Here is a 6,250-nt window from a genome sequence, read left to right as displayed (position 1 = left end):
ATATCATTACGTGAAGCTCCAAAGAGGATAATACTGATCTCACAGAGCATAAAGGACTGCATGGACTTGTACGTGATGCTGGTATTATTTTCACTGCAGATTTCACAGACCTGAAAACACACATACCTTATGTAACTGAAATATTGATAGCTTTACACTGTAAGCTTTTCCTTTAACAGCCATACTGCAGTATAAACTTTCTTCATCAGTGAGTACAATTTTCTGAACAAGTTAAATAAACCTAAACATCTTTAAATAAAACATAGTTTGGAGTTTTTATTGCATAGAAACAAAGCAGGAAATGGTGACATTAAAACATTTTGATCATTTAGTAATGAAATCAAATGGAAAATTTGAAAATTATCACAAAGTAAAGTAGAACACAAGATTTGTATCACTAGTACAAATCATACAGTAAAGTGGAACACAAGATTTGTATCACTAGTACAAATCATACAGTAAAGTAGAACACAAGATTTGTATCACTAGTACAAATCATACAGAAAAAGTAGAACACAAGATTTGTATCACTAGTACAAATCATACAGTAAAGTAGAACACAAGATTTGTATCACTAGTACAAATCATACAGTAAAAGTAGAACACAAGATTTGTATCACTAGTACAAATCATACAGTAAAGTAGAACACAAGATTTGTATCACTAGTACAAATCATACAGTAAAGTAGAACACAAGATTTGTATCACTAGTACAAATCATACAGTAAAGTAGAACACAAGATTTGTATCACTAGTACAAATCATACAGTAAAGTAGAACACAAGATTTGTATCACTAGTACAAATCATACAGTAAAGTGGAACACAAGATTTGTATCACTAGTACAAATCATACAGTAAAGTAGAACACAATATTTGTATCACTAGTACAAATCATACAGTAAAGTAGAACACAAGATTTGTATCACTAGTACAAATCATACAGTAAAGTAGAACACAAGATTTGTATCACTAGTACAAAATAAGATTTCTATTACAAGTGGGTTTGATGAAAATATTTCAAAATAAACTAAACTTGGACTTAAAACAGAGAATAATAAAGTAATACATTTACACAATTAAATGTATAGCTTCAGTGGTCTAATATAAGACATTATCCTTATTATAAGGATATCATGAACACTTCTCTCTGATTGATTCCTGCTTGTTCTTTCTTGTTTACATCATCAACTTCATACAGTCAACAATGAGTGACCAGTCAGTTTTCTGTGAGTCTAGGTTAAGTTCTGGAAAGTTAAATCAATCATTTATTAAACTTTGATAACACAACTCATTCCTTTTATTAATATACATCAACTTCCTAAAATCATCATTCCAGTAAACTTTTACTTTAAAAAAGCACCAGTGATTTTATTATAATATAAATGTTACTGTGTTATAGTCTGAGCATTATCTTTTTATACAACTTTAAACCTTGAGAATCATTTAATGATTGGGTAACTTTGTATGCAAGTTTAGGAGTGTCACTATAAATATCTTGAGGTACAAGAAAAAAGAAACTTTGTTCATCTGACTGCTGACTGTAATTTAATTATTATAACAAAGTCAAGACCACGTTTCTATGGACTTGTTCTGCAGTTTGTTTGCAGTTTTAAGATATTTTTGGGCTCTTTAATCAACGAAGAATTCAGCAAGAAGTCTTAAATATATAAAAAAAACAGTAACAGAAAACTCAATCCACATGTTAACACTAAGAAACAAGTAATTCATTTACTTACTGGTTTCCTGCTAACAATCTTCCATTGATCCTTAATTACTTGGGTCACGTAGTCAGATCCAGTATTAAATTAACTTGTTTTGATTCCTCTGTAAATTACTGACAGCATATCTCAGTCTAGATTGTGACCATCATCTATTGTTAGTTATAACAAGAGTATAAAGATTTAATATTTAAAACTCTTAAAATATTTGTTCAGCATACTTATGGAATGTTTATTACTATCTTGCATTTCATTTCAACAAGTTTGAACAATAAGAAGGGTTGATCATGATTCCAGTATAAAATATGTGTTGTACATTACTAAACTTTCTTTGACGACAGGAGTTTAAACCATCAGTTGAAACATAACATGTTAATACAGGCTTTTTACAAGTAAACAGACCTGAAAGAAAAGATTTGTTAAGGGAGAATTGCTGTATAAACTGATTAAAGGTGAATTTTACAGAAAAAAAGAAAACTTTGCAGTCCTCATACAGATTAATTTTGCAGGTTCACATTTTTTTAAAAAATATGTGCTAATAAATGAAACATAGAACTTTATGTAGAAAGAGCCCTTTCTGAGCGGCAATTCCAACATTTTAGTTTTTACGTTTGCTGCTAGGAAAAGTACTGTCACATAATAGTTGCCAAACAAACTGCCAATGGCAGCACATTGAATGTAAATAAACATGGCCAGTGCATACAGAGAAACAGAGGCAGAGTCTTTTTTGACTTTGTGTTCTCAACAGTGTCAAGTAGCGCCATATCAATTCAAACCTACTCCGAATAAATGTACAACAGTTACTTTTGACACAGATCTGACAAGTTCTAGTGATGAGGACAGTTCCACGAGCGAGAGTAGCAGAACTGTGAGTGATACTGATAGCGCCTAGGCCAGTTGCAAGTCGGTCATACCTTCAGTGGAAGAACGGTAAGCCTAAGTCATGACAACAAATATGGTCTGTATTATTTCAATTGCAATTTTAAGCATCTCGAAACCTGTCTGGTGTTTATAAATTATCGGTATGACAGACTGGGTTTTATTTGTTTATACTTTGCCGACTATGGTAACTAATACTTGGCCCTTCCACAATCATTGTACCAACTATTTATGACTCATAACAAAATGAATTTCAATTATACGTCATAATTTTGTCTATAAAATCAAACTAGATGTAGCAGTCTGAATAGTTAAGTATCTTGAAAATGATACAAAAAATCTACCAGCTTTTAAACTTGGAATATACTCTATTTGGGATAGATTTGTCCACTGTCTAGACTAGGAAATCAAGGTTTCACTGACTTTCAGGTGCCTCAAATGCAAAACACACTCATGAATGTGAAATGTGTATGTCCAGTTACATTCTTTAAAAACTTGTACTTTTTAAATTACTATATTATACTAGTTATTGTTTATCGCTTTATACTGTACACATACCTTTAAGTTTATTCTTTTCGTGATGGCAAGGGATGGCTTCAGAGGGGTGGAACCTGTACGCTGCAGGCTGAGATCAGTCCTCAGCTATACACGAGGAAAGATGGTGGGGACGTTCCTGTCTACTGCCGATGGTTTTTTCAGTCTCAACCTGCCTGGCTTGAAACCCACGGAATCCAAAACAGTGGGATCCGACACAAAACATGAGTGTTCAAAGTGATCTTGACAAAGCTTTGCATGTTGTGAAGGAGTCCAGTTCTTCCTATTGACCATCTGCACCCACTGTCACCACTTTGCCAGTTCCTTCTCCTTGCACGGAAACAAAAAGAAGCTTTTGTCCGATGCTAAACCGCTTTTACAACCATAAGCAATGCAGTAAACCATGTTATCATAAAACAAACATAAAGTAGAAATATCAAGACAAAAAATAGTCTCACAAAGTATGTAATCCGAAAAAGCACCGATAGATTTACATAAAACACCAGCACTAAAAGGAACACAATGGTCGACGAGCAACGAAGTGTGTTTGGCAACTATTACGTCATAGTTTTAAAACGTCATGGAAACAGCCGAATGACCGAGAGGAACTTGAGTTCGAGGACCTGCATATTTTGTTTCATTTTTTACTCAAAAACTAAAGTGTTTAAAAATATGGCAACCACACAGGAATTATACCTAACCAAAGTACAGTTTCTAAGGCAATTATTAAATTTGTTGAAAATTCACCTTTAAAGGTTGGATTAAGGGAATATTGTTATATAACTTAATAAGAGCCTGGCTTAAGAAGGGTTGCAGAATAACTTAATAAAAATATAGTTAAAGAAAAACTGTTGTATAACTAGGTAAGAAGCTGGATTAAGTCAGGATTTGTACAACTTAATAACAGGCTGGATTAAGACAGGATTAAGTGTAATTTGTTGGCAGTCTGGTGCACATCTCATAAAATTCTGCATGCACTTAAACAACCACAGACAAAGAATGAACACTAATGGATTATTTTAAATATAATAGGTCTAATAATATAAAAAATAATGAAAACATATACAGTCACTGGCTATATACTGAAATATCAGCAGACTTCTTGAAAAATCAGATTTTAAAGAACTAAATAATCGATAAATAAATCCATATGCTATTTATAGTATATATTAGTTATTGGAGTTATTTTACTTGCAGTAAAATAAAAATGTGAAAATAAATCTGGATATTGGTGAGATTAAGAGTAAATGTTTGTACAATGATAACATTCTATGAAACTGACATAAAACACAACCTTTATAATCTAGGTAATTTTAATGGTGAGTTTTGACAGAAAAAAAGAAAGAAAAATAACTCACTATTTCTAAATATGAATCACTGTATTCTACTAAAGTATAATAAACCTATCCAAGTGTCAAATCTTATCTCTCAGGTTTTTATGAAGTCTTTCAACTTCATCCTCTTGTCAGCCTTTTTGTTCAGGGTATGCAGATCTGTATTTAACTTTATGATGGCACGAGCAAAAACAAAGACTGTATCTGGATTTTTCAACTTATAAATCATATCATGATTACAGTTGGAGAATCTGTAGCTGACCATCTCTATGGTACATTTGATCTTCTGGGTTTCTAACTATATGAGAACACACATTATAAGAACTGTTATTTAAAGTAGATCTTAAAAACATTTGTTATATCTTCAATGTTGTGTTATGAGCAAAATTAAGGTAAAGATAACACTTGGTTTACAGTGTATGATATTTTAAATGTAAGCCAGATTGTTTGTTTTTCAATTTCAAGTAATATTCAGATATTTACACTTTAATGCATTTTCAATGAACTAATTATCTAAATCTTCATATATCATGTAGCCAGTTTATAAACTGGCTACATATAAAATATATTTTCTTTTAATCAGTTCTCAAAAGAAGGGCTTAAAAATATGGTTTACCAAATACCTCCTTGATCTGATAGATGTTCTATTTTTAAAATTCAGACACAGAAAACTGCCATATAGATCACTCAGCAGTTTTCTAATAGATCAGTATAGTATGAAGTTGACAATATCTAAGATAGGTTAGGAACAACTGTCCTGGTATTTTGATTCTTTCTTCCCAAGGATGTAACAGAATTTTGTTGTGTTAACAAGAGAATAAACAATTCTTCAACTCATTGCTTTCACATTATTATAATTTTTAAAGTGGAATAAAATGTCTTTGATAAGAAGTTGACAAACAATGATTTATATGTATAATAAAGTGATTTAGTTTGGGAGCAACATTTATCTTTGTTCTTCAGATATTAAACATGTGGTGCAAATATGGAGTTCATGTAAATGTCTGTTTTTCTCAGAAAAAGTAACTTATGTTCAGTAACACTGTACCTGATTATAATCATTAGATGTAACACGAATTATCTAACTTAAAACGCAAGTTGTTTTTGTTCAGGTTATGTTCAGTTGAAAAATATACCATCGAGTCTAGTAGTTAAATTATACGATGTTACCCAGTTAATGTTACAAGTTACTAAATTTGGATACACCTCTACACAACTATCTTTTATAAATACTGAACTTAGTGGCATCCTAAAAAGTTTGGAACTTCCAGAGAGCCTCATCAACTTACAACACAGCTAGATCAAGTTCTTCACAAAACTTCTGTAAATGTGGAATATTCAGAATTATTTTATCTCATTAATGATACTTTTATACTGAATGAATTAAGAAACATCTTAACTAACAAAAGAATAAAATGTTTGAATCAGCTTCTTAAAAAACTATCTTAGATCAAAATTTGAAACAAATTCATGTTTTGATGATACATATTAAAGAAGACAGTTTGTATGTTCTTTATACTAGTAGTTATATCCCTTCTTCTGCCAAGTACAATAGTGTATTGTAATAACAATTAAAGGTAAAAATGACCTATTTCAAATTTATCACAAGATCATTTAACACTGAGGTTAGCAGGTATGATAAATTTTGATGACAGGTATATTAAATTTTGATGATGACACAGAGTATGTGATTTACACTTAAAGACATAACAGTTGATACTTTAAATATAATTCTGGGATCATTATATACAGTTAACATGAAGATTTTCAGACTCTTCTTTGT

At 31.2% G+C, this 6,250-nt stretch overlaps 1 long non-coding RNA gene across 1 annotated transcript in view; it reads right to left on the bottom strand.

Annotated features, from left to right (window-relative positions):
- Positions 1-9: 9 nt before the first annotated feature.
- The window catches only part of LOC143230072 (uncharacterized), an 80,819-nt gene continuing 74,578 nt past the window's right edge, over positions 10-6,250 (bottom strand). Inside the window, exons 6-9 of the long non-coding RNA XR_013016218.1 lie at positions 3,158-3,463; positions 1,739-1,872; positions 1,075-1,246; positions 10-110 (exon numbers count right to left, since the gene is read on the bottom strand). This is a non-coding gene — a long non-coding RNA (uncharacterized LOC143230072). The remainder of the gene's footprint in view (positions 111-1,074; positions 1,247-1,738; positions 1,873-3,157; positions 3,464-6,250) is intronic.

This window comes from Tachypleus tridentatus, chromosome 10, assembly GCF_004210375.1.
Source record: "Tachypleus tridentatus isolate NWPU-2018 chromosome 10, ASM421037v1, whole genome shotgun sequence".
NCBI lineage: Eukaryota > Metazoa > Arthropoda > Merostomata > Xiphosura > Limulidae > Tachypleus > Tachypleus tridentatus.
Note: the sequence above shows the minus strand (reverse complement) of the source record. Positions and strands in the feature narration are given on the sequence as shown.